Here is a 13,115-nt window from a genome sequence, read left to right on the forward strand (position 1 = left end):
AGGGTGTTGATCACGTCCTGTAGAGCGGTCTCCAGTTGTCTTATCTGGCCCTCCTGCCAATGGATATGCTCCTCGAGTGACACAGGTGTCACAGCCGATCCTGCTGATTCCATAATGGTGTGTTATTCTGTCAGTGGGTGCTGTAGGTGGGTGTGGTGCAGGAATCAGATGCAGGACGCAGAAAAATAAGTCCAATAGACTTTAGTGAACAGCACACTCAAATTCACGAGTCAAACGCCCGGAGGCGAGAAAGTCCGCACACAGGCGAAAACCAAACGGCGCACAAAACAGTGCGTAAATAACCTCCGAACACAGAGGAGGAAAATATGAAATGCACAAGGCAAACAGTAGCGCACAAAACACGACAGCGAAACAATAACACACAAACACAGACACACACAACGAGAACTAAATAGAACACTAACGAGGACTAACTAGACACAGGTGTACAACATCAAGACCAAACCAAACGAACATGAAACATAGATCGGTGGCAGCTAGTACTCCGGAGACGACGACCGCCGAAGCCTGCCCGAACCAGGAGGAGGCGCAGCCTCGGCCGAAACCGTGACATATACAGTGTGTGCAAAAGTAGTAAGTTATGGAGGTAAGGCAATAAATAGGCCATAGTGCAAAATAATTACAATTATAATTTAGTATTAACACTGGAGTGATAGATGTGCAGAAGATGATGTGAAAATATAGATACTGGGGTGCAAATGAGCAAAAGAAATAACAATGTAAATAACAATATAGGGATGAGGTAGTTGGGTGGGCTAATTACAGATGGGCTGTGTACAGGTGCAGTTATCGGTAAGCTGCTCTGACAACTGATGCTTAAAGATAGTGAGGGAGATTAGTGTCTCCAGCTTCAGAGATTTTTGCAGTTCGTTCCAGTCATTTGCAGCAGAGAACTGGAAGGAATGGCGACCAAAGGAGGTGTTGGCTTTGGGGATGACCAGTGAGATATACCTGCTGGAACGCATACTACGGGTGGGTGTTGCTATGGTGACCAATGAGCTAAGATAAGGCGGGGATTTGCCTAGAAGTGATTTATAGATGACCTGGAGCCAGTGGGTTTGGCGACGAATATGTAGTGAGGGCCAGCCAACGAGAGCGTACAGGTCACAATGGTGGGTAGTATATGGGGCTTTGGTGACAAAACGGATGGCACTGTGATAGACTACATCCAATTTGCTGAGTAGAGTGTTGGAAGCTATTTTGTAAATGACATCGCCGAAGTCAAGGATCGGTAGGATAGTCCGTTTTACGAGGGCATGTTTAGCAGCATGAGTGAAGGAGGCTTTGTTGCGAAATAGGAAGCCGATTCTAGATTTAATTTAGGATTGAAGATGCTTAATGTGAGTCTGGAAGGAGAGTTTACGGTCTTACCAGACACCTAGGTATTTGTAGTTGTCCACATATTCTAAGTCAGACCCGCCGAGAGTAGTGATTCTAGTCGGGCAGGCGGGTGCAAGCTGCGTTCGATTGAAGAGCATGCATTTAGTTTTACTAGCGTTTAAGAGCAGTTGGAGGCCACGGAAGCAGTGTTGTATGGCATTGAAGCTCGTTTGGAGGTTTGTTAACACAGTGTCCAATGAAGGGCCAGATGTATACAAAATGGTGTCATCTGCGTAGAGGTGGATCTGAGAGTCACCAGCAGCAAGAGTGACATCATTGATATACACAGAGAATAGAGTCGGCCTGAGAATTGAACCCTGTGGCACCCCCATAGAGACTGCCAGAGGTCCAGACAACAGGCCCTCCGATTTGACACATTGAACCCTATCTGAGAAGTAGTTGGTGAACCAGGCGAGGCAGTCATTTGAGAAACCAAGGCTATTTAGTCTGCCAATAAGAATGTGGTGATTGACAGAGTCAAATGCCTTGGCCAGGTCAATGAAGACGGCTGCACAGCACTGTCTTTTATCGATCGTGGTTATTATATCGTTTAGGACCTTGAGGGTGGCTGAGGTACACCCATGACCAGCTCGGAAACCAGATTGCATAGCGGAGAAGGTACAGTGGGATTCGATCTGTTTGTTAACTTGGCTTTCAAATACTTTCGAAAGGCAGGGCAGGATGGATATAGGTCTGTAACAGTTTGGATCTAGAGTGTTACCCCCTTTGAAGAGGGGGATGACCGCGGCAGCTTTCCAATCTCTGGGGATCTCAGACGATACGAAAGAGAGGTTGATCAGGCTGGTAATAGGGGTTGCGACAATTTCGGCGGCTAATTATAGGTCCAGATTGTTTAACCCAGCTGATTTGTAGGGGTCCAGATTTTGCAGCTCTTTCAGAACATCAGCTATCTGAATTTGGGTGAAGGAGAAGCGGGGGGGGCATGAGTAAGTTGCAGCGGAGGGTGCAGAGCTGGTGGCCGTGGTAGGGGTAGCCACGTGGAAAGCATGGCCAGCCGTAGCAAAATGCTTGTTGAAATGTTCGATTATCGTAGATTTATCGGTAGTGACAGTGTTTTCTAGCCTCAGTGCAGTGGGCAGCTGGGAGGAGGTGCTCTTATTCTCCATGGACTTTACAGTGTCCCAAAACTTTTTGGAGTTTGTGCTACAGGATGCAAATTTCTGTTTGAAAAAGTTAGCCTTTGCTTTCCTAACTGATTGTGTATATTGGTTCCTAACTTCCCTGAAAAGTTGCATATCGCGGAGGCTGTTCGATGCTAATGCAGTACGCCACAGGATGTTTTTGTGCTGGTCAAGGACAGTCAAGTCTGGGGTGAACCAGGGGCTATATCTGTTCTTAGTTCTGAATTTTTTGAATGGGGCATGCTTATTTAAGATGGAGAGGAAAGCACTTTTAAAGAACAACCAGGCATCCTCTACTGACGGAATGAGGTCAATATCCATCCAGGATACCCGGGCCAGGTCAATTAGAAAGGCCTGCTCGCTGAAGTAATTTAGGGAGCGTTTGACAGTGATGAGGGGTGGTCGTTTGACCGCGGACCCATTACGGACACAGGCAATGAGGCAGTGATTGCTGAGATCCTGGTTGAAGACAGCGGAGGTGTATTTAGAGGGTAAATTAGTCAGGATGATATCTATGAGGGTGCCCATGTTAACGGATTTAGGGTTGTACCTGGTAGGTTCCTTGATAATTTGTGTGAGATTGAGGGCATCTAGTTTAGATTATTATTATTATTTTTTATTTTTTTCACCTTTATTTAACCAGGTAAGCCAGTTGAGAACAAGTTCTCATTTACAACTGCGACCTGGCCAAGATAAAGCAAAGCAGTGCGATAAAAACAACAACACAGAGTTACATATGGGGTAAAACAAAACAAAGTAAAAAATACAACAGAAATAAATATATATACAGTGTGTGCAAATGTAGCAAGTTATGGAGGTAAGGCAATAAATAGGCTATAGTGCAAAATAATTACAATTAGTATTAACACTGGAATGATAGATGTGCAAGAGATGATGTGCAAATAGAGATACTGGGGTACAAATGAGCAAAATAAATAACAATATAGGGATGAGGTAGTTGGGCGGGCTAATTTCAGATGGGCTGTGTACAGGTGCAGTGATCGGTAAGGTGCTCTGACAACTGATGCTTAAAGTTAGTGAGGGAGATAAGTGTCTCCAGCTTCAGAGATTTTTGCAATTTGTTCCAGTCATTTGCAGCAGAGAACTGGAAGGAATGGCGGCCAAAGGAGGTGTTGGCTTTGGGGATGACCAGTGAGATATACCTGCTGGAGCGCATACTACGGGTGGGTGTTGCTATGGTGACCAATGAGCTAAGGTAAGGCGGGGATTTGCCTAGCAGTGATTTATAGATGGCCTGGAGCCAGTGGGACGGCCAGGGTGTTAAGCATATCCCAGTTTAGGTCACCAAGCAATACAAACTCTGAGGATAGATGGGTGGCAATCAATTCACATATGGTGTTCAGGGCACAGCTGGGGACTGAGGGGGGTCTGTAGCAAGCGAGAGTGAGAGACTTATTTCTGGAAAGGTGGATTTTTAGAAGTAGAAGCTCAAACTGTTTGGGCACAGACCTGGATAGTATGATAGAGCTATGCAGGCTATCTCTACAGTAGATTGCAACTCCGCCCCCTATGGCAGTTCTATCTAGACGGAAAATGTTGTAGTTGGGAATGGACATTTCAGAATCTTTGGTGGCCTTCCTAAGCCAGGATTCAGACACTGCTAGAACATCAGGGTTGGCGGAGTGTGCTAACGCAGTGAATAACTCAAACTTAGGGAGGAGGCTTCTGATGTTAACATGCAAGAAACCAAGGCTTCTGCGGTTACAGAAGTCAACAAATGATAGCGCCTTGGGAGCAGGAGTGATACTGGGGGCTACAGGGCCTGGGTTAACCTCTACATCACCAGAGGAATAGAGGAGGAGTTGAATAAGGATACGGCTAAAGGCTTTAAGAACTGGTCTTCTAGTGCGTTGGGTACAGAGAAAAAAGGGGCAGATTTCCGGGTGTTGTAGAATAGATTCAGGGCATTATGTACAGACAAGGATATGGAAGGATATGAGTACAGTGGAGGTAAACCTAAGCGTTGGGTAAAGATGAAAGAGATAGCATCACTGGAGGCACCGATTGAGCCGGTCTCCACGTGTGTGGGGGGTGGGACAAAGGAGCTATCTGAGACAGGTTGAGCAGGACTGGGGGCTCTACATTGAAAAAGTACAGTTAGAACTAACAGAAACAGCAAAAGGCAAGGCATATTGACATGGGAGTGAGGCATAAAGCAGTCACAGGTGTCATTCGAGAGAGCTAAGACAACAGCTGGTAATGGCGACGAAAGTTTGAGCTGAGGCTAAACAGATAAACAGGATGGGGTATCGTATAAAGGAACAGTCCAGCAGGCATCAGCTGTGTAGCTGAGTGATCATAAAGTCCGGGAGCAGTTCAGTGGCTGCTACGCTACAGGCGAGGTGGAGGCATGGCTGTTGATTGTCAACATGTCAATACCTCTCATAAATACAAGTAGTGATGAAGTCAATCTCTCCTTCACTTTGAGCCAGGATAGATTAATATTAGCTCTCTGTGTACTTCCAAGGGCCAGCCGTGCTGCCCTGTTCTGAGCCAATTGCTGAACAGTAGTCCGGGTGTGACAAAACTAGGGCCTGTAGAACCTGCCTTGTTGATAGTGCTTTTAAGAAGGTAGAGTAGCGCTTTATCATGGACATACTTCTCCCCATCTTAGCTACTGTTGTAGCAATATGTTTTGACCATGACAGTTTACAATCCAGGGTTACTCCAACAGTTTAGTCACCTCAACTTGCTCTATTTACACATTATTTATTACACGATTTAGTTGAGGTTTAGGGTTTAGTGAATGATTTGTCCCAAATACAATGCTTTTAGTTTTAGAAATATTTAGGACTAACTTATTCCTTGCCACCCACTCTGAAACTAACTGCAACTCTTTGTTAAGTGTTGCAGTCATTTCAGTCGCTGGAGTAGCTGACATGTATAGAGTTGAGTCATTAGTAAAGATTGAAAAAAGTAATGGGCCTAGACAGCTGCCCTGGGGAATTCCTGATTCTACCTGGATTATGTTGGAGAGGCTTCCATTAGAACACCCTCTCTGTTCTGTTAGACAGGTAACTCTTTATCCACAATATAGCAGGGGGTTTAAAGCCATAACACATACGTTTTTCCAGCAGCAGACTGTGATCAATAATGTCAAAAGCCGCACTGAAGTATAATAAAACAGCCCCCACAATCTTTTTATCATCAATTTCTCTAAGCCAATCATCAGTCATTTGTGTAAGTGCTGTGCTTGTTGAATGTCCTTCCCTATAAGCATGCTGAAAGTTTATTGTCAATTTGTTTACTGTAAAATAGCATTATATCTGGTCAAACACCATTTTCCCCAAAAGTTTACTAAGGGTTGGTAACATGCTGATTGGTCGGCTAGTTTAGCCAGTAAATGGGGCTTTACTATTCTTAATGTAGTGGAATGACTTTTGCTTCCCTCCAAGCCTGGGGGCACACACATTCTAGTAGGCTAAAATATGGCAAATAGGATTAGCAATATCGTCCACTATTATCCTCAGTAATTTTCCATCCAAGTTGTCAGACCCCGGTGGCTTGTCATTGTTGATAGACAACAATACTTTTTTCACCTCTTCCACACTCACTTTACGGAATTCCAAATTACAATTACATTTACATTTACGTCATTTAGCAGACGCTCTTATCCAGAGCGACTTACAAATTGGTGCATTCACCTTATAGCCAGTGGGATAACCACTTTACAATATGTTTTTTTTTTGGGGGGCGGTAAGGGGGGGGTAGAAGGATTACTTTATCCTATCCCAGGTATTCCTTAAAGAGGTGGGGTTTCAAGTGTCTCCGGAAGGTGGTGAGTGACTCTGCCGTCCTGGCGTCGTGAGGGAGCTTGTTCCACCATTGGGGTGCCAGAGCAGCGAACAGTTTTGACTGGGCTGAGCGGGAACTGTGCTTCCGCAGAGGTAGGGGGGCCAGCAGGCCAGAGGTGGATGAACGCAATGCCTTCGTTTGGGTGTAGGGACTGATCAGAGCCTGAAGGTACGGAGGTGCCGTTCCCCTCACAGCTCCGTAGGCAAGCACCATGGTCTTGTAGCAGATGCAAGCTTCAACTGGAAGCCAGTGGAGTGTGCGGAGGAGCGGGGTGACGTGAGAGAACTTGGGAAGGTTGAACACCAGACGGGCTGCGGCATTCTGGATGAGTTGTAGGGGTTTAATGGCACAGGCAGGGAGCCCAGCCAACAGCGAGTTGCAGTAATCCAGACGGGAGATGACAAGTGCCTGGATTAGGACCTGTGCCGCTTCCTGTGTAAGGCAGGGTCGTACTCTCCGAATGTTGTAGAGCATGAACCTGCAGGATCGGGTCACCGCCTTGATGTTAGCGGAGAATGACAGGGTGTTGTCCAGGGTCACGCCAAGGCTTTTTGCACTCTGGGAGGAGGACACAACGGAGTTGTCAACCGTGATGGCGAGATCATGGAACGGGCAGTCCTTCCCCGGGAGGAAGAGCAGCTCCATCTTGCCGAGGTTCAGCTTGAGGTGGTGATCCGTCATCCACACTGATATGTCTGCCAGACATGCAGAGATGCGATTCGCCACCTGGTTATCAGAAGGGGGAAAGGAGAAGATTAGTTGTGTGTCATCTGCGTAGCAATGATAGGAGAGGCCATGTGAGGATATGACAGAGCCAAGTGACTTGGTGTATAGCGAGAATAGGAGAGGGCCTAGAACTGGTTTGGATCAAGAAGGTCATTCTGAGAGAGATAGCAAGAGAGTTGGCTAAAGACGTCATGCTCAAGAGTTTTGGAGAGAAAAGAAAGAAGGGATACTGGTATGTAGTTGTTGACATCGGAGGGATCGAGTGTAGGTTTTTTGAGAAGGGGTGCAACTCTCGCTCTCTTGAAGACGGAAGGGACATAGCCAGCGGTCAAGGATGAGTTGATGAGCGAGGTGAGGTAAGAAAGAAGGTCTCCGGAAATGGTCTGGAGAAGAGAGGAGGGGATAGGGTCAAGCGGGCAGGTTGTTGGGCGGCCGGCCGTCACAAGTCGCAAGATTTCATCTGGAGAGAGAGGGGAGAAAGAAGTCAAAGCATAGGGTAGGGCAGTGTGAGCAGGATCAGCAGTGTCATTTGACTTTGACTTGACGAAGTCATCCACAGAGAGGGGGGGGGGGGAATTCAGCAGGGAGGAGAAGGTGGCAAAGAGCTTCCTAGGGTTAGAGGCAGATGCTTGGAATTTAGAGTGGTAGAAAGTGGCTTTAGCAGCAGAAACAGAGGAAGAAAATGTAGAGAGGAGGGAGTGAAAGATGCCAGGTCCGCAGGGAGTCTAGTTTTCCTCCGTTTCCGCTCGGCTGCCCGGAGCCCTGTTCTGTGAGCTCGCAATGAGTCGTCAAGCCACGGAGCAGGAGGGGAGGACCGAGCCGGCAGGGAGGAGAGGGGACATAGAGAGTCAAAGGATGCAGAAAGGGAGGAGAGGAGGGTTGAGGAGGCAGAATCAGGAGATTGGAGGGAGAAGGATTGAGCAGAGGGAAGAGATGATAGGATGGAAGAGGAGAGAGTAGGGGGAGAGAGAGCGAAGGTTGCGACGGCGCATTACCATCTGAGTAGGGGCAGAGTGAGTAGTGTTGGAGGAGAGTGAGAGAGAAAAGGATACAAAGTAGTGGTCGGAGACATGGAGGGAGTTGCAGTGAGATTAGTAGAAGAACAGCATCTAGTAAAGATGAGGTCAAGCGTATGCTGCTGTGGTAGGGGGACGGTGAGAGGGTGAGGTCAAAAGAGGAGAGGAGTGGAAAGAAGGAGGCAGAGAGAAATGCGTCAAAGGTAGACGTAGGGAGGTTAATGTCACCCAGAACTGTGAGGGGTGATCCATCCTCAGGAAAGGAACTTATCAAGGCGTCAAGCTCATTGATGAACTCTTCAAGGGAACCTGAAGGGCGATAAATGATAAGGATGTTAAGTTTGAATGGGCTAGTGACTGTGACAGCATGGAATTCAAATGAGGAGATAGACAGATGGGTCAGGGGAAAAAGAGAGAATGTCCACTTGGGAGAGATGAGGATTCCTGTGCCACCACCCCGCTGACCAGATGCTCTCGGGGTATGCGAGAACACATGGTCAGACGAGGAGAGAGCAGTAGGAGTAGCAGTGTTTTCAGTGGTAATCCATGTTTCCGTCAGCGCCAAGGAGTCGAGGGAATGTCTTTCATAATTTGGTCAGATATACTTGGATGTGTAGTGTCAGTGTTTGTTGCTGGCATGTTATGCCTACATTTGCTAATCTTGCCAATGAAAAAATCATTAAAGTAGTTGGCAATATCAGTTGGTTTTGTGATGAATGAGCCATCTGATTCAATTAATGATGGCTCTGAGTTTGTCTTTTTTTCCCAAAATTGCATTTAAGGTGCTCCAAAGCTTTTTACTATCTTTATGTCATTTATCTTTGTTTCATAGTGTAGTTTCTTCTTCTTTGTATTCAGTTTAGTCACATTTATTCAGTTTAGTCACATTCTCAATTTGTAATACGTTTGCCAATCGGTTGAGCAGCCAGATTTATTTGCTATTCCTTTTGCCTCATCCCTCTCAACCATACCATTTTTCAATTACTCATCAATCCACGGGGATTTAACAGTTTTTACAGTCATTTTCTTAATGGGTGCATGCTTATTAGTAACTGGAATAAGCAATTTCATAAATGTGTCAAGTGCAGTGTCTGTTTGCTCCTCATTACACACCACGGACCAACAACTATCAACAACATAGGAATCACTACAAAACTTATTGTATGACCTCTTATACACAATATTAGGCCCAGCCTTTGGAACTTTGGTTTTCCTAGATATGGCTACTATATTGTGATCACTACATCTGATGGATTTGGATACTGCTTTCAAACAAATCTCTGCAGCATTAGTAAAGATTTGATCAATACATGTTGATGATTTAATTCCTGTACTGTTTGTAACTACCCTGGTAGGTTGACTGATAACCTGAACCAGGTTGCAGGCACTAGTTACAGTTTGAAGCTTTCTCTTGAGTGGGCAGCCTGATGAAAGCCAGTCAATACAGCCATAGGTTCTTTACACAGGAGTGTACAGGTTTTTGTTCCTGCACTTCACTAACACCTCATTCAACTAATTGTGGTTTAAATTGAACAAAAACGTGCACACAGTTCAGTCCCCTGGGACAGAAATCACCCACTTCTGTATTATTGAATGAGCTTCCCAAGTTACAAGTTTAGCGACAATTCTGCATGATATAGAATAACATGTGGATCTATTTCTATCTAACCTTGTGAATAAACTCCAAGAACAAGATGATTTTCCTGGTGGCTGAGAAGTTCCCAAGTTCTTTAGGTCTGTCTGGGTGTTAGGGATGTGCTTCAACCTGAGGAAAAGAGCAGAGAGGGGGAAGAAATGAACCTCACTGCTCAAATGTCAGTGCTGGTTCAAGTTGCTGAGAACCCCAACTACCTTTAATGTGCCATAATTTTGTAAACAGTTTTACATATTCATAAGTTGTCACCAGTTTACTATTAGCTAGCTAATCTTTTTGCAGTGAAATTGAGAGGGGCATTATTCTTGCCAACTTTTTCAGTCACCAATGAATCAATAAACAGGCAGTGGAATGTAGTTTGACAAGTGTTCAAAAGTCAGTAACAAGATGTGTGTCACCATCCAGGCCCAAAGGGAAGGTACCACTGAAGGCCCCAGTATGCAGGCAGCTTGAAGCAGATGTTTCACCATCCAGGCCCTTGTCACAGCATGCAGTGGCAATAAATACAGGATGTACGTTGCACCACCAAAGCTGTGTTAGCATTTACTGCACGTTGCTGAACAATACAACCATGTTGTTAGTGTCATTGATATAAATGGGCAATTCAAATACAATATCCAGTTCATAAGCATTGACTGTAATACTTCTAGGGTCCTTTGGTGGTCTGGCAGCATGCTGCTTTCTAGTGATCTTACTCCCTCTCCACCTGAAATGAAATAACAACAAAAACATGAATAACAATAATCCTAGTCTGTAAGTAACTTGGCTGAGTAGGCTAATTAAACACTAATGGAAATGTGCACATTAGCCAAATGATACCCAACCAGCCTAATAGTCTATTTGAAGTGAAATTGGGAGGCATTTTTCTTAACAACTTTTTCAGTCACGAATTAATCAATAAACAGGCAGTGGAATGAAGTAGTTTGATAAGTGTTCAAAGTCAGTAACAAGTCTTTAAAATATAGCTTCAAATATGTATTTTTTATTTTCTAGAAAACCTAGCTAACATTAGCTACACTGCAGTGATAATGGCGGGAGTTAGCTAGCTAGCCAGCTAGCTTTCCCCCAGCAGTTTAAATTTAGCTATCTAGCTTGCTAATGGCATTTATAATCAACTTCATCAATCAGATGGTTAACTAACTAGCAAATATATTTGTTTGCCCTCGCATCTAAAGCTTCCTGTGGAGTTATTGATCCATCCTCAGTTTTCTTATATCTCAACCATTAAACCATGTAACTGTTTTAAAATCACCTTTGGCCTCGTGTCACATCTGCTCCTGCAACGCCCTCTACTGCTCATCCTGTGTCTCCTTGACCTGCCGCCACTCCCCCAGTACTCTCTCCCTCTCCCTCTCTCTCTCTCTGTATGTGTGTGTGATTGTGTGGGCGGAGACAGGTGTGCTGGAGTCAGAGCAGATCCCCACCAGCTGCAACCTGTTCCATAATCAAGACCTCTACAAATACTCAGTCCTGCCACTTCCACACTGCCAGATCGTAATCTCTGCTCAGTCAGTCTACGGTTCTAGCCGTTTGTTACTATTCAGATCCTGTTGTGCCTGTTTTCCGCTATATTTCTGCCCGCTCTGACTCTGGTCCCTGTCTCCAGTCCCACGTCTCGTCATCCTGCTACTCTGTCCTGGATTCCCCACTCTACTACTCCCTTGGATTCCCCTCCAGACCTGCTCACCCTGTCTCAACCCCCCTTGCTCCAGCCACACCTAGTTTCCAGCAGTTTCCCCTGACCTGCAGTCCATCTTCCTCCTGTGTCTCAATAGATACCCTGGTTACTTCATCCCAGTCTCCTCGTCTGAGTCTGCTCTTGGGTTCCCATGTTCCACTCCGCGTAATATCATGGTGAAATCCCTGAGCAGTTTCCTTCCTCTCTGGCAACTGAGTTAGGAAGGACGCCTGTATCTTTGAGTGACAAAGTGTAATTCATAAATTCACCATGCTCAAAGGGATATTCAGCGTCTGCTTTTTTAATTTTTAAAACATCTACCAATCGGTGCCCTTCTTTGCGAGGCATTGAAAACCCTCCTTGGTCTTTGTGGTTGAATCTGTACTTGAAATGTACTACTCGATTGAGGGACCTTACAGATAATTGTATGTGTGGGGTACAGAGATGGGGTAGTCATTCAAAAATCATGTTAACCACTATTATTGAAAATGGAACGAGTCCATGCAACTTATTATGTGATTTGTTAAGCACATTTTTACTCTCAAACTTATTTAGGCTTGCCATAACAAAGGGGTTGAATACTTTTTGACTCAAGACATTTCAGCTTTTATTAATTTCTAAAATTAAAATCTAAATTTAATCAATTTCAAATTCCAGCTGTAATACAACAAAATGTGGAAAAGGTAAAGGGGTGTGAATACTTTCTGTCGGCACTGTAGCATCTATAATCGATTTAGAGATGTTATGAACAACTAAAACAACATATGTCAATGTATTTTAGAATATTTCATAAAATAAATTACATTTAAATTTATGAAAATGTCTCTGTCCCACTATTCAAACACCATTCAGGGGAAGTGGAACAGAACTATAAATCAGATTTTCATCAAATATAATAACTATTTACATGAATGGTTATTATATTTCAAAACACTACAAATAACTATTAATTTTAACATAAAAAGCTAGATTATTGAATTATAATTGATATAATGACAGCTTTATCATTAATGTGCAAGGTTATGGAGTGATTTCAGTGCCAACAGAAATTGTATTTAAATTCCATAATTTAAATTTGTATTAGGATACTGAATTTGAATTAATATTGTTTTATTTGTGTATTGCACAAATTGAATCTTTGAATTCATTTATTGAACTTTTATTTCATGATTTTAAACTGAGTTGAATGAATACTGCATTCAGTTTTCAAATTCAATTTCAATTAAATAGAATATGCTAATGTTAATTTATATATTCCATTTCATTATGGTAGATATTGCATACATTTTCCGTGTATCATGTTTAACAACTATAATTTCATCAAAGTTTCATATATTCATCTTAGATGTATTCAGATTCCTTTTTCAAATTCAGTTCTTGAAATTCAGATTCAAAACCAGAGACTGCATCCTGGTACTTTGTCAGGAAAGGTAGAGGAGAAGAGATAGAATCAAACATTCTCTGCGGTAAACAGAAGCTTCTGGCTGTTTCTGAAGCCAATGTGGCATGTTTAATTTATTTTCTTTCTATTAATTTGGCTCTAGCGTTTGGACTGTTTTGGCTATAAGGTATTTTGACCCCATTCCTGAAAGATAAGACTCTCTGGAACATGGACGTGATGATCACAGGCCAGGCAGGACACGATACAAGGGAATGTCACAGAAAACGTAATTTGGCCTCCA

The sequence above is a fragment of the Coregonus clupeaformis genome, chromosome 1, assembly GCF_020615455.1.
Source record: "Coregonus clupeaformis isolate EN_2021a chromosome 1, ASM2061545v1, whole genome shotgun sequence".
NCBI lineage: Eukaryota > Metazoa > Chordata > Actinopteri > Salmoniformes > Salmonidae > Coregonus > Coregonus clupeaformis.